Below are 13,710 nucleotides of genomic sequence, written 5' to 3'. Positions count from 1 at the left end.
ACATAATTGGGGCAGGAAAGAGGATCCTTATTCTAGAATGGCAGTCCAAAATAACAAATCGAAGAGCTACCACCCTGAGTACTTGTTATATGTGCTATGCACCAGGCACTAAGCTAAGCACTTTATATATATTGCTCATTTTATTCCTACAATGTCCCCATATGACTGGTAGTATTTTAACTCCTATTTCTAAAAATCAAGCTAACAAAAGAGCTCAGGGCTTTTAGGAGATCAGTTACAGTAATGGTGCCAATTAAAAGCCCCTATAGGCACATTATTTGGTGACTTTGTGGCTCCTCTTATCAAGGGATTGAGCCTATTTTCCCATTTCTTGGATCAAGGCTGGTTTCATAATTGCTTTGGACAAAACAGTTTCGTAGAAGCAACAGTTCTGAGCTCTGAGAACAGTGCTAGTTCTGAGTCTATATCTTGAGAGGGCTTGCATGCTTCTCTTGCCTCTCTTAAAACTTTGCTACTGCATGTAAAAAGCCTGGGCAAGCCTGCTATATTGTGGAGGCTCATGGAGCAGAGATGAGTCATACTAGCTGGGATCATCTTCAATCAGCCAGCCCCCAGCTGACTCACCAGCTGACCACAGAAGTATAAGGGAGCCCAGCCAGGTTCAGTAGAACCACCCAGCCAACCCCTAGACTCTTGAGCAAAAATAAATGTTTATTGCTGTATGCCACTGAGGTGTTGAAGTTGTTTGTTAAGCAATATTATTGTGGCACTAGAAAACTGGTAAAGGGATAAATAAGTAAATTCCTCAGGGTCACCTACCTAGTAAATGGCAGAGCTAAGGTTTGAACCAAGTGTGTCTAACTTCAGAACCTGCCATGTGTGCAGAAGACTCGAGAAAGAAAAAACCCCTCGCAATATGAAAAGTTCCTCAGGATCTCCAGTCTCCTAGTCAGAGGCCCTGTGTTCCAAGCTGGGGTCTCTGTTAAGTAGTCCAGGCCTCTGGACCTTGGTTTCTTTATCTTTAAAATGGGCATAATAAATATTTATTTTAACAAGATTCCTGTTAGCATCCAATGAGTTACCTGATGTGAAAGCATTTCACAAATGGCTATGTAGATGCCGACTGGGTTAATGATCAGGCACATCATCCTCTCTACCCCTGCCAATACTCAACTACCCAGGGCATCTCTGCCTGGAAGAGGCTTTGCCTGGAAGTCCTCCACACTTCTCCACTTGTATTAATTATGGAGTGTGGGTGTGCCTGTGGAGGAGAGGGTGTGGATGGGTCTTTGCAGCAGTCCCACTGCTGTTAGCAGGAAAGCTTTAGCTGAGTTTGAAATGGGATAAAAAGGGAGAGAAAAAAAAACAACCAACAGCTAAAGCTGCTATCAAACTCACAGAGGCCCTTAATGGTGATTTAATGCTGGAAGATCTAGCTTGCCACAAGACTGTGACAGGACTGTATTTTTTTCTGTCAGGGTTAGGTGAGTGGTAGTGTGGCCGCATTTAAAGGCGACAGAGAGGGGTTGGTGGAAGGGGCATTAATCACGTACCTTGGAGCATGGTCTGGACTATGAGCAGAATTAAAGGGACAGGGTGACCAGGAGATGACTGAGGAATGACGCTTGGGGCTGAACATTATCAAGGAAACACAAAAAGGAGGGCAGATCCACCCCTTGCCTGCACTTACTCCTCTCATTTTTATACCTAAGATCCTCGTCCCTGCATCCCTCACATTCGTTCCAGCAAAGCCTTTACAGAGGCGATTTAGTGTCCCTGGTGGTTCCAGATGTGGTCTCAGCATGCAAAAGATCAGGATTCAGAAGCACCACATGCACACCTTACAGTGTCTAGTTAACTCTTCCTTTCACCTTTTGCACATCTAAATACTTTTGAAAAACATACTCAGATTTAATATTTAACCCCAGAAACTACCCAGTACTGTGCACATACCAGCATGCATTTGTTCATTAACTTGTCAAACACTATTTGCACTGCCTATTATGTGCCAGGCACTGTGCTAGGCCCAGAGGATGCAAAATTGAGTGACATATGGTACCTGCCCTCAAGGAGAACCCAGTCCATCAGAGAAGTGTAATTGGAGGAGAAGGCTTATCTGAACTTGGAAAATCAGAAACTGTTTCCTGGCGGAAGTAGCATCTGAGCTGAGGCATGCAGGATGAGGGGGGCTGACAAGCATGCACAGGCACAGAGGTAAGAAGCAGCATGGTGTGTGGGGAAATGGGTGTAGCTGGAAACACAGGGAAGAGAACCAAGGGGCTGGAGGAGAGTCTGAAAGGTAGGCAGGACTCAGTCACGGTGGACAGGTGGGAGCTTGTAAGCCAATTAGAGGAGTCGGTAGGTGGTGTGAGACCAGCAAGGGCTTAAGCAGAGAGGTATTATGGTTTAGTTTTCTCCACCTCTATGACTGGCACCACCCAGTTGCTTCTGCCAAAAACCTAAGTCAACCTTGTACTTACCCACCTCTCTCCTTTCTCTGCATAGCCAATCCATAAAAAAATCCTATACATTCTTCCCCTAGTACACAGCCACGGGTCTTCACCTCACTGCCCCCATAGCTCCCAAAGCCATCTCCTAAGAGCTCCCTACTGCCACCCTGGCGTATCCCTGTTCTCCCCTGAAGACAAAGTCCTGTTTTCTAAACATAAATCAGAATGCATCTCTTTTCTGCTGAAAACTTCCCAAGGGCTTCCTGAGGGCTAAAATCCCAGCATCTATCTCCTTGTGCTCCACAGGGCCTTATGTAATCTGGCCTCTGTCCACCCCTTTGGCCTCCATTCCCTAAACCTGGGCTCACCCACCCCGCCCTGGCCATGTGGAAGCCCCTGCTGCTCCTTCAATAATGGGCACTCAGGCCCAACTCACATCTCACCGCCTTTGCCCTGATCGTCCTCTGCTTAGTGCTCCTCTATCTCACATCATCCCATGATTCACTCTCAGTTTATTCAGATCTGTGATTAAATGTCTCCCTTTCAGAGTAGCTTTGTCCAGGCTCACTAAAATACCCAACCACTACCCCAAGCCCCACCATCCATTTCTGTCTCTTATTCTGCTTTACTTTGGGAGGCTGAGGTGAGTGGATCACTTGAGGTCAGAAGTTCAAGACCAGCCTGGCCAACATGGTGAAACCCCCTGTCTACCAAAAACGCAAAAATTAGCCAGCACAGTGGCGGGCGCCTGTAATCCAAGCTACTCAGGAGGCTGAGGCAGGAGAATTGCTTAAACCCAGGAGGCAGAAGTTGCAGTAAGCTGAGACTGCGACACTGCACTCCAGCCTGGGCGACAGAGCGAGACTCCATCTCAAAAAACAAAAAACAAACAAAAAAAACACTTATCCAACCTTAAATTGCATTGCTTGTGTATTTGTTAATCTCTTATTCTCTGTCTTCCCCTCTAAAATGTTCATGAGCTAAGACAAATATGTCTATCTTGTTCACCGCCACATCCCCATCCTTTAGAACCATGGTCTCAGCTCATAAAAGGTACTTAAAAAAAAAAAGTTTGTTGAGGTGGAGCATATAGGAAATGAGGAAATGAGCATGTTTAAGGTAAGATGATGAATCCCCTTTTGGAATGGCTGTGGTATCTAAAATCCAGGATCCATAGCTAAATTCAAATTTTTCTTTACTCTTCTGCACCCACACCTGTCCCTCACACAAACCCAGATCCTGAGACCACTTTCTACGGTCTTTAAAAAGTAGTATTTCACCTCTCCGAATCCCATCTGTAAAACAGGAGTAATGAGACTTCCTTAAAAGGTAGCTGTGAGGAGCCAATGAAAGAATATCAGTGAGATTTACGCTACAGGCCTGATGACAGATTTAGACTCCAGGAGATCATCACAGGATATTTTAATTTGATGGATACATAATTATTATTATGCTATATTCTGATATTTAATATTTATTTGAATTTAATGTTTTTTTCTACTAGACTATAAAGACTAATTCTTATTCCTTTTATGCTTCCTCACTTCCCTACCTCAGTGCCTAGCACAGTGTTTACTGTTTATTTCACAGAAAACAAAGAGCTTCTGCTCCAGAATCAGGAGCACTCGGGGATTTTTGGCTTTGTTAAGAGCCATGACCCAGCAGGACACACTGATTCTCTGACTGCCCCATCTCCAGGATCCGATTAATCCTCCCCAACTCCCTGATCTCCTGTTCCCAGACCTCTCTGCTCCTGACCACAAAAGTTACTGAATCCTTCATCTCAGTCACTACTTCCTAGAACATGTGCTTATAAGGACATGCATGTCTCTCTCTCTCTCTCTCTATATATATATATATGCTGACATGGTCCTAGGCTGAGGTCAAAATCAGACACACTTCTCTCTTCCAATGTTATACACACACATACACACACACACACACACACACACACACACACTTTTCTTATTCCAATATATCCTTTTGAAAAAATTAAAGCAAAGCTGTATATGCTATGTGAATGTTGATTTTTTTAAGATGTAATAGAGCTAGTAAATCATTCCTTTTTGTGACTTGGGCAGAAGTCAAATGGGCAGAAGGCATTCTTTTTCACAGGTGCATATCTTTCATGGTAAGCCATCCCTGAGTTTACTAAACAGATTTTCTACCAATTAGCATTTTGATTATTTCTTAGTTTTTGCTATTCAAAATTCACTGTATACATAGATGGGCATAACCGTAGGATGGATTCATACAAGAAGACTGGCAATTGTAGGTATGCTGGAAATTTGGGTTTCTATTGCCAAAAACATTGCACCAATTTAAATTCCAAACAATAGTATACGAGTGGCTAGCTTTCCAGTATTATCAAGTTTTTTATAACTTTGCAAATCTGCTAAGTGAAAAACAAAATCTCATTTTTGAGAATTTCTACCTTTTTTGTGAGGAAAGCTGAGCATCCTTTTGTATATTAATACTGTTAATACTGCTTTTATTTGGACTAGTTCATATTATTGGCTCATTTTTCTTTTGGGTTGTTAATTTTGTTTTCCGATTTGCCAGCACTCTGAAAAATTAAGAAAATTAGTCCTTTATCTGCCATATCTGTTACAAATCTTTTTCTAATTTAGTATTGATTAGTTACAGTATTTTTTTCCATGCAGAACTTCAAACATTTTAGATAGTCAAATCTGTCAGTCTTTTTTATGGCATTTGGGTTTTGTTTCTTCTTTAGAAAGCTCTTTTGTATGTCAAGATCACAAAAGGATTTCATCACATTTCCTTTTAGTGATTTGTACGGTTTCTGCTAATTTTTTTTACATTTAATTCATTAATCCATGTGGAGCTTTGCATTACTTTTCTATTACTGCATAACAAGTTATCACAAACTTAGCAGCTTAAACTGATGTACATATATTATCTCACAGTTTCTGTTGATCAAGAGTCTGGCCATAGCTTAACTAGGGCCTCTTCTTAGGGTTTCACAGGCTGTGACCAAGGTGATGGCCAGAACTGTGTTCTCATCAGAGGCTCAACTGGGGAAGGATCCACTTCCAAGCTCCCTCACTTTGTTGCCTGAATTCATTTTCTGATGCTGTAAGATTTAAGGCATCTTGCCTCATCAAAGCCAATAAAGGAGAGAAGGAGGAAGGGAGGAAGGAAAAAAGAGAGAGAAAGGTGAGACTCTAAAAAAACAGGCATTACACTTTTACATAATCACATACATGTGATCACTTACAACCCGTAATCTTTGCCACATTCCAGTGGTTAGAAACAAGTCTCTGGTCCTGCCCACACTCAAAAGGGTTACACAAAGGTATGAATACCAGGAGGTGGGAATCATAGGGACTGCTTTATAGACTGTCACTCACAAATTTATTTTGGTAGAAGGAATAAGGTAGGGATATAAATTTTTAGATGGTTAGCCAGATGTCTCAGTATCACTTATCAGATTATCTAACTTTCCCATACTGATTAGAGATTTTACTTCTGTTTAAGACAGAGACTTAAATGTCACAAACTAGGTAATTTCTCCTTCTTCTCTCATTTCATGTACACATCTGTGATACCAGAAATGCAGTTTGTCAATCTCATATTCAGCTTATTGGGCATAAAAAGAATATATATTCCCAGAGACAATCATTGTTATCAGTTTCTGTCACATTCATATAGATATAATATATAGTCTTTAGTCATATTTATATCTACATACATATCTAGCTATAAATTAAGGTTGAGGGAAAGAAAATGAAGAGAGGTCATTCATTATCTCATTCCCTTCCTCGCAAGAGGTGCATATTCCCAGCAGGGCCCAGACAACCTCTGGTAAATTCAAGCATTTGTTAGAAAACACTAAATCAGTCAGCTTAGTCAAGAGCTTACACAAGTTATGCTCACAAATGAGCCAAACTCAGGACCAAAATGGGGAAGTGGCTAAACAACAGGTAGGCCAGAAATACCTCTGAGGAGATGAGCACATTTTAAAGAAGAGGGCATAGATAAAAAGGGATGGAGAGTCTGGTAGGAAAACCGCTGCTAGTAAATCCTATGTATGTATGTGAACTACCACAATATTCACTTGTGCCTTTGTGATTAGGATCCTGTTATGTTTGGTAAAGTTAATACTTTCTGTGACCACTTTACATTTCATACTGGAGTCTGTGACCACCCATTATAAACAATGTCATTGTCTTTTAGAAGCAGGTGATGGAAAGAGGATGAAGCATGTTCTAGCCACGAGATTCCCTGAAAAAATGTCCATCATCTCTATTGTTATGACAACCCATTCCCACTATGCTACAACCTTTATGAAAGAGGCTGTTTGTGCTCTGTGAATTAGTGGAATTTTTGTAATACTACTTGTTGTTAAATTACATATATATGTGTATGTGTGTTTGTGTGTGTGTGTATATATATATATATTATATGTTTGTGTATATATATATATAATGCAATAGTAGCATGCTATGCACAATTTTCTGCACTTTGATTTTTTCACAGTATGGAAAAGTATATATATATAACACACACACATACACACACATATATATCATAGCATGGTTTCATATTAGCACTGTACAACTGCCTAATATTTTTGCTTCATATTTTAATAGTTACATAATACTGATCAGAGGTAATATAATTTATGTAACCATCCCCTATTAAAGGCCATTTGGTCTATTTCCTATCCTTTGCTTTTAGAATAATGCTTTAATAAATGACTCCATACTTCACAACACAGTTTTAATTCATAATCCTTTTAGAGATTAATAAGAAATTATTTCTAAAAAAATTTATGTTATCTCTATCATGGATTGCCATCTGTCAAAAAGCATTACTATACAACAATTATCAAACTGAGGTACAAAGAGGAGGTCCACACTGATAGTCACTGGCAGAAACTAACATATAAACATGTTGCATTTGGCCCACACCATTATTTTTCAAAGTGGAATGAATCATCAGCATTAAAATCATCCCAGTGTTGTAGTTTAGAAATCACATCAAAATCAAGATGTAGGGTGTCTCTTGAATAACTAAATACTTAGCATTTAGAGGTCAGACTATTCATGTAAATAATGAGAGGAAGTATTTGAGGATAAGACAATGGGGAGCAGTGGTGAGTGTGGGCTCACATTCTTGCACAATAGTAGTTGCTGGAGGTGCACAAGAGCTGCTCAACTCAGATGTGAATGGGCTTCCTCAGTCCACCACACAACCAAAATGGCTACCAAGGTTGCTCCATGTCTTTGAAGTTGTAACAGTTATCAGTTTTCATAACACATTCTGTATTTTCTCCTCCATAGCAGAGTCGAGAAAAAAAGTGAAATATTTTTTGTATTCAAATAAACTCGAAATAGTGGGGGGAAGAAAACTAGGTCCAAACTCACCACCACTCCCTATTGCCTTATACTCAGATGATGCTTCTCTCATTTACAGGACTAGTCTGGCCTCTGAGTGCATTTGAGTTTCTAATTGCATACTTAAAGGAAACAGACCTTCCCCAAAGTCAAACAGTCCAAAAGCTGCCTGTTATTTCCCTTCTCTCTTTAGTAAATACTCCATCCATTTGTCACATTTTTTGATGTTTGGACTGGAAAGCATTGTTTGTTTTTTAATACCATTTCTTTAAAAAAAAAAAAATCCTGAGTCTGTCCAACAGACTTTACAGCTAAAGTAGCCAGTCCGTTGATTCTGGAGGAAAAGCAGCTGGCAAAACTAATCAATGTTGGGCATTTGCATTTTTTTTTCCTTTTTTATGGTCTCCCCTGGTGCTGGGAGATTGGTTTTCTGTGTTGGAAGGAGAGCATGGAGAGCAGCTGCTGTCTCCTGGTCTAGTGCATAGTAAAGAAGAGCGCGTGGTGCAGAATTCATCTACCAAATATCCCAACAGGTTAACCAGTTCTGGAGTGAGGAAGTCACAGCTCTTGCTTTTGAAGGTTCTTTGTATTGAGTATAAAAGATTCTGTGTTTCTGAGAATAAGAAATTTCTCTTCAATTTCACTCTATATACTCTAGGCAGCAAGATGATGCTTCTTAGACATGACGATCTCCTACTAACGAGGTATTGACAAGAAAAAAATTTAAATTCAAGAATGAAGTTGAGAAAAATAAACATATGCATGCTCCTGAAAACAGGCGGCAATGTATTGTTCACTACAAGTTAGTAAGGGTTTTCTATCTTCCAGGTATTGTGCCTAGTGCTATGTGTGCAGTATCTCATTTAATTCTCTCAACACTGAAAGATAGGTGCTTGTTAACCCTGCTTTATAGATGTAGAAACGGAAGATCAGAAAGGCACAGTGATTTCTGCAAGGGCTCTGAGTTTGTAAATGACAGAGCTGGGATTCATCTACGTCTTTCTGCCTCCCTTATACCCTCATCTAAATCCCTGGAAAGCTTCTTTTGTAGAGCAAGCATTCTACAAAGAGGTTTGCACTGGATTCTCAATGAGGACCACTGGGTGTATTCTCTTTGGAATCTATAATGCTGCTGACAATAATCATTCAGGAAGGAACCTTTTGATCCTATCCTTTACGTAATGTAATTTTTTTTCCTTCCACATATTCTTCACAAGAAGCAAGCTATTGTTGGCCGCCTTCTCCTCAAACAACACACAATTGAAGTAGCTACCCCATGACCTCACTTCTAGTTTGAAAGGTTTTTTTGTTTTATTGGCCACTTTTCTTCCTGGCACTTCTAAGCTCTCCTTGATGTCCTAAAAAGTTAAGTCACTACTCACTAGCACTCGCTGCTGACAGCACACCATTCACCTCAACTCCTTGGCAAGAGGTCAGAGAGCCACATGTAACTCAGGTCACCTGTCCTGTAATCTACGAAGCTGAAATTCAGGCTCTACATCTACTTCTGTCCAAAAAAGTATTTAGTTATATTATTGTTTTAATAATTTTTTTAGTTTGCATACAATAAAATTCACTCTGTGGCATACAGTTCTATGAATTTTAACAAATGCATGCCATTGTGTAAGAGTTTGGTAAGAAAACTACCACAATCAAGATACAGAATACTTCCTTCCTGCCCAAACTAGCTCCTAATTTTATCCCTTTGATGTCGCCAGCCTCCAGCTCCTAACTCCTGCAGCCACTAGTAATTCTGTGTTCCCTATAAATATACCCTTTTCCATAATGCCATGTAAAATGTAATCATGCACTGGGTCTAGCTTCTTTCACTCAGCCTATGCATTTGAGTGTGCTGAATTGTACAGCTCAAATGATATGTGTTGAAGGAGTTGAGAGCAGGAGAGCTATTAAGGAAACTTTCGTGTTGGTTCAAATAGTCTAGCATAGAATTCTTAGAGAACATATTCCATTAGTTTAAGCTAATTATAAGCTTGCTGCCTGCTATTTGAGATTGCATTTGAAATTCGTCCATATTTTTGTGTGTATCAGTAGTCTACTCCTTTTTACTGATGAGTAATATTCCACTGTATGAGTATTTCACAGATTGTTAATTTATGTACCATTGAGGGACATTTGTTTCCAGTTTTTGATGATGATGATTAAAGCTGCTATAAACCTTTCTGCACAGGGTTTTTGTATATAAGTTTTTATTTATGTAAATACTCAGGAATAGGATTTCTGGATCATATGGTAAATTTGTGTTTAATTTTATGAGAAACTGCCAATCTACTTTCCAAAGTGACTGTAACATTTTGCATTTTCAGTAGCAATAAATGAGAGTTCCAGTTGTTTTACATACTTGTCAGCACTTGATATTGGCAGGTTTCTTTTTTGTTTTTGTTTTGTTTAGCTATCCTAATAGGTGTCAATCTCACCATAGTTTTAATGCAATTCCCTAAATGACTAACATTGAGTATCTTTTTATGTGTTTATTTTCCGTTCATACATCTTCTCTGGTGAAGTGTCTTTCAAATCTTTTGCTTATTTTAAAAACTGGGTTGTGTTTTCTAATGATACTTTTATAATTTAAAGACCAATTCATTTTAAGTTGATCTTCCTTTCAAATTTAAATATCCCCAAAAAAAAACACATTAGGCTTCTGTGAATCACCAACATCTCATTATAAATTAGTTTTATCCATTCACTCAAAAGACATAAGCACCTATTTGTAACTCTTTGTCTTGGTACTATGAATGTAAAAATAAGCAAACACAGTCCACTTTCAAAGAGACTTTGCTAGATACATAGGAGATGGCTTACCAGAATAACCACATATGACTATAGTAAAAGGTGGAATATAATTAATGCTCTGTGAGATTATATAAGCAAATTGTTAAGAGAGATTCCAGGGTGGGAGGGATGATATCTAGTTCAGTATTTGGCCTTGATTGATAGGTACTATTTTGAAAAACAGAAATATAAAGGTAGAAAAATATTTCAGGTAAAGAAACAACCTAAGAAAAGGTGAAGGACCTACAGCTAAAATTATACTTAGTGGTGTAAACTGATTGCTTCTCCCTTAAAATTGGAAACAAGACAAGAATGTCTGCTCTTACAGTTTTTATTCAACATTACACTGGGGTTGTGAACCATAAAAATTAGACAAAAAAAAGAAATAAAAGTCATGCATAATGGAAAGGAAGATGTAAAACTACCTCTATTTGCATGTGACATGGTCTTCAGCATAGAAAAATCCTAAAAAGTTGACTAAAAAGGTATTAGAGTTAGTAAATGAGTTCAGTAAGGTTGCACGACACAAGATCAATACACAAAAATCAGTCAAATTTCCATACACTAGCAATGAGCAATCCAAAAATAAAATTAATGAAATAATTCTGCTTATGTAGTATCAAAAAGAATAAAATGCTTATAAATAAATCGAACCAAATAAGTGAAAGATTTGTACACTGTGAACTATAATCTATTATTGAAATAAATTTAAGAACTAACTAAATGGAAGGATATCCACATTTATGGGTTGGAAGGTTTGATATGGTTAAAATGGCAATATTTCCAAAATTGATCTACAGATTTGTTAGGGTTCAGAACGCAATACCCCAAAGTATGGTGCCTTGGCATGCTGAGTACTTTTCAACTGAAGGAGATAGGAGAGCCTCAAAAGCAAGAAGATCTCACCTTCTTCCACTTTCCTGCCTCTCATTCCTGTTTCTCCCCCAAGTCAAGTGATAAAACCTACAAAGATTACTGTCTGGGTTACCCCTGAAAGTAGCTGATAAGACCTTTCTAAAGCAGGTGTCCTATTCACTACCCAGAGGAAAGGAAAGTTACACAAAGAGGCCAAAAAGAATCTGAACAAATAAAACATGCAAAAAAATTGAGTTGGACTTCTGCTGCAAACTACATATAAAAATTAATTCAAAATGAACTATAAGGCCTGAATATGAAACTATAAAACTCTTAGAAGAAAACACAGGTATAAATCTCCATGACCTTGAGTTTGGCAATATTTCCTTAGATATCACACTAAAAACACAAGCAAAAAGAGAAAAAAATTAGATGAAAAGGACTTCATCAAAATTACAAGATTTTATGCTTCAAAACATGCTTTCAAGGAAAGGAAAAGATAACCCACAGAAAATGGGGAGATTTTGCAAATCATACATTTGTTAAGGGACTTGTATCCACACTGAAAAACATTTTGGACAGTTCTTAAAGAATGAAACAGAAATACACCACATGATCCAGCAATTCCACTTCTAGGTATCTGCCCAAGAGAAATGGAAACCTATGATAACACAAGGCCTTCACGTGAATGTTCACAGCAGCATTATTCATAACAGCCAAAAATGGAAACAATGTGAATGCCCATCAACAGATGAATAGATAAATGAAATATGACATATCCATACAATGGAATACTATTCAGCAATAAAAAGTAATGCATAATGATGCATGCTACAACATGGATAAATTTCCAAAACATTATGCTAAGTGAAAGAGGCCAGATATATTGTAGAATTTTATCTATATGAAACAGGGTTGGGAACAGAGTGTGAATGGGCATGATGGATCTCACTGGAGCACTGCAAGTATAATGACTATGATTGCACAACCCACTAAAAGTCTTAGAAATCACTTAATTGCATACTTCAAATGAGTTAATTTTATATATAAAGTATACTTCAATGATGTTTTTAAAAATTGCCCTTACAGAAGTAAACTTTAAATCAAGTTAGCAGACCTGGGCCGAGATATACGAAGCCATCTTCAGAAGGCAGAATGGCTCCCAGACCAACAAGACTTGACTATAGTCAGACTAAATGTAGTAAGAAATCTCTACAAATAATGTGTCATTGGAATGGGGGGAAGCGGGTGGTCACTCTTGGGACTGTAGATAAAGGGAAGAAATGGCCTTGGTTTATATGGGGATATTAGGGTTTCCACTACTCCTGGAATGAGGGCAGTGGTGGAGAGGAAGAAGGATGCTAAAAAGATAGCTAAGAGTTAGCTGAATGACTCCCCATGCACTGAGTCCAGGCACCAAGTTCTGAAAAGCAGTTGTTAGTTAGCTTTGCTGCAGGGTGATGATGCACTGACAGGCTAGTGCAAGTTTTTGCAGACTGTGGCCTTGTCCTTAGTAAATTAACAAGCTTAACATTCTTGGTATCACAGCAGTTTCTGTGGACCCTGTTAATGTTAACCTATCCCTGTAAAAACCAGGCTTCTGAGCTTATGGGGAAGAGAGCTGAGCTGGAACATGGAGAGTGGTGTGTTCCCCATAGCAGACGTCGCTAGAGAACAGCTCCAAATCATCAGAGTTCTCTCCAGTTGGTACCTTCTTTCCTGATGTGTGTTCCTAGACTGTGGTTGGCATAGCCCAGCACAGGTCAGTAGAGCATTCTGGACAAGAATGTAAACTCTGGAATCAGAGCGCCTGGGTTCAAAGTCTGTGCTACTGCTTACCAAGGTGTGCAACATTGGGCAAGCTACTTAATCTCTCTTAGCTTCAACTTTCTCATCTATGAAACACAGATACTAAGAGTACCTACCTCACATGGCTGTTAAAAGGATTAAGTAAGATCATGTGAGAAAATGAGTGGATTTACCCTGTACATAGCAGGAACAGTCAGTGGAAAAAGGTGAGCACTTAGCACAGAGCTTGTCACAGGGTAAACACTCAAACATGAGCCATTATTCCCAAATTGGCGCTCTCACCATGTATTTCTGTTTTTTAATTGATTTTCTTACAATCAATGCATAACATTTCAGCTCATAATCAGAAAACAGTGTTATTCAAAAAATTTGAAATATGATTTGTGTTCCTCCAGGAGGGAAAATAGAGAAGAGTAAGAAAAAGAGATGGAGGAAGGAAGAGGAAAAGAAGGAAGGATCCAAAGATGCAAATGTGGGACATTTTA

At 38.8% G+C, this 13,710-nt stretch overlaps 1 long non-coding RNA gene across 1 annotated transcript in view; it reads left to right on the top strand.

Annotated features, from left to right (window-relative positions):
• Positions 1-13,710, top strand: part of LOC131383815 (uncharacterized) — a 97,685-nt gene that overhangs the window by 26,490 nt on the left and 57,485 nt on the right. Inside the window, exon 2 of the long non-coding RNA XR_009214153.1 lies at positions 13,621-13,697. This is a non-coding gene — a long non-coding RNA (uncharacterized LOC131383815). The remainder of the gene's footprint in view (positions 1-13,620; positions 13,698-13,710) is intronic.

The sequence above is a fragment of the Hylobates moloch genome, unplaced genomic scaffold, assembly GCF_009828535.3.
Source record: "Hylobates moloch isolate HMO894 unplaced genomic scaffold, HMol_V3 SCAFFOLD_6, whole genome shotgun sequence".
NCBI lineage: Eukaryota > Metazoa > Chordata > Mammalia > Primates > Hylobatidae > Hylobates > Hylobates moloch.
This window is presented reverse-complemented; position numbering and strand designations above follow the sequence as displayed.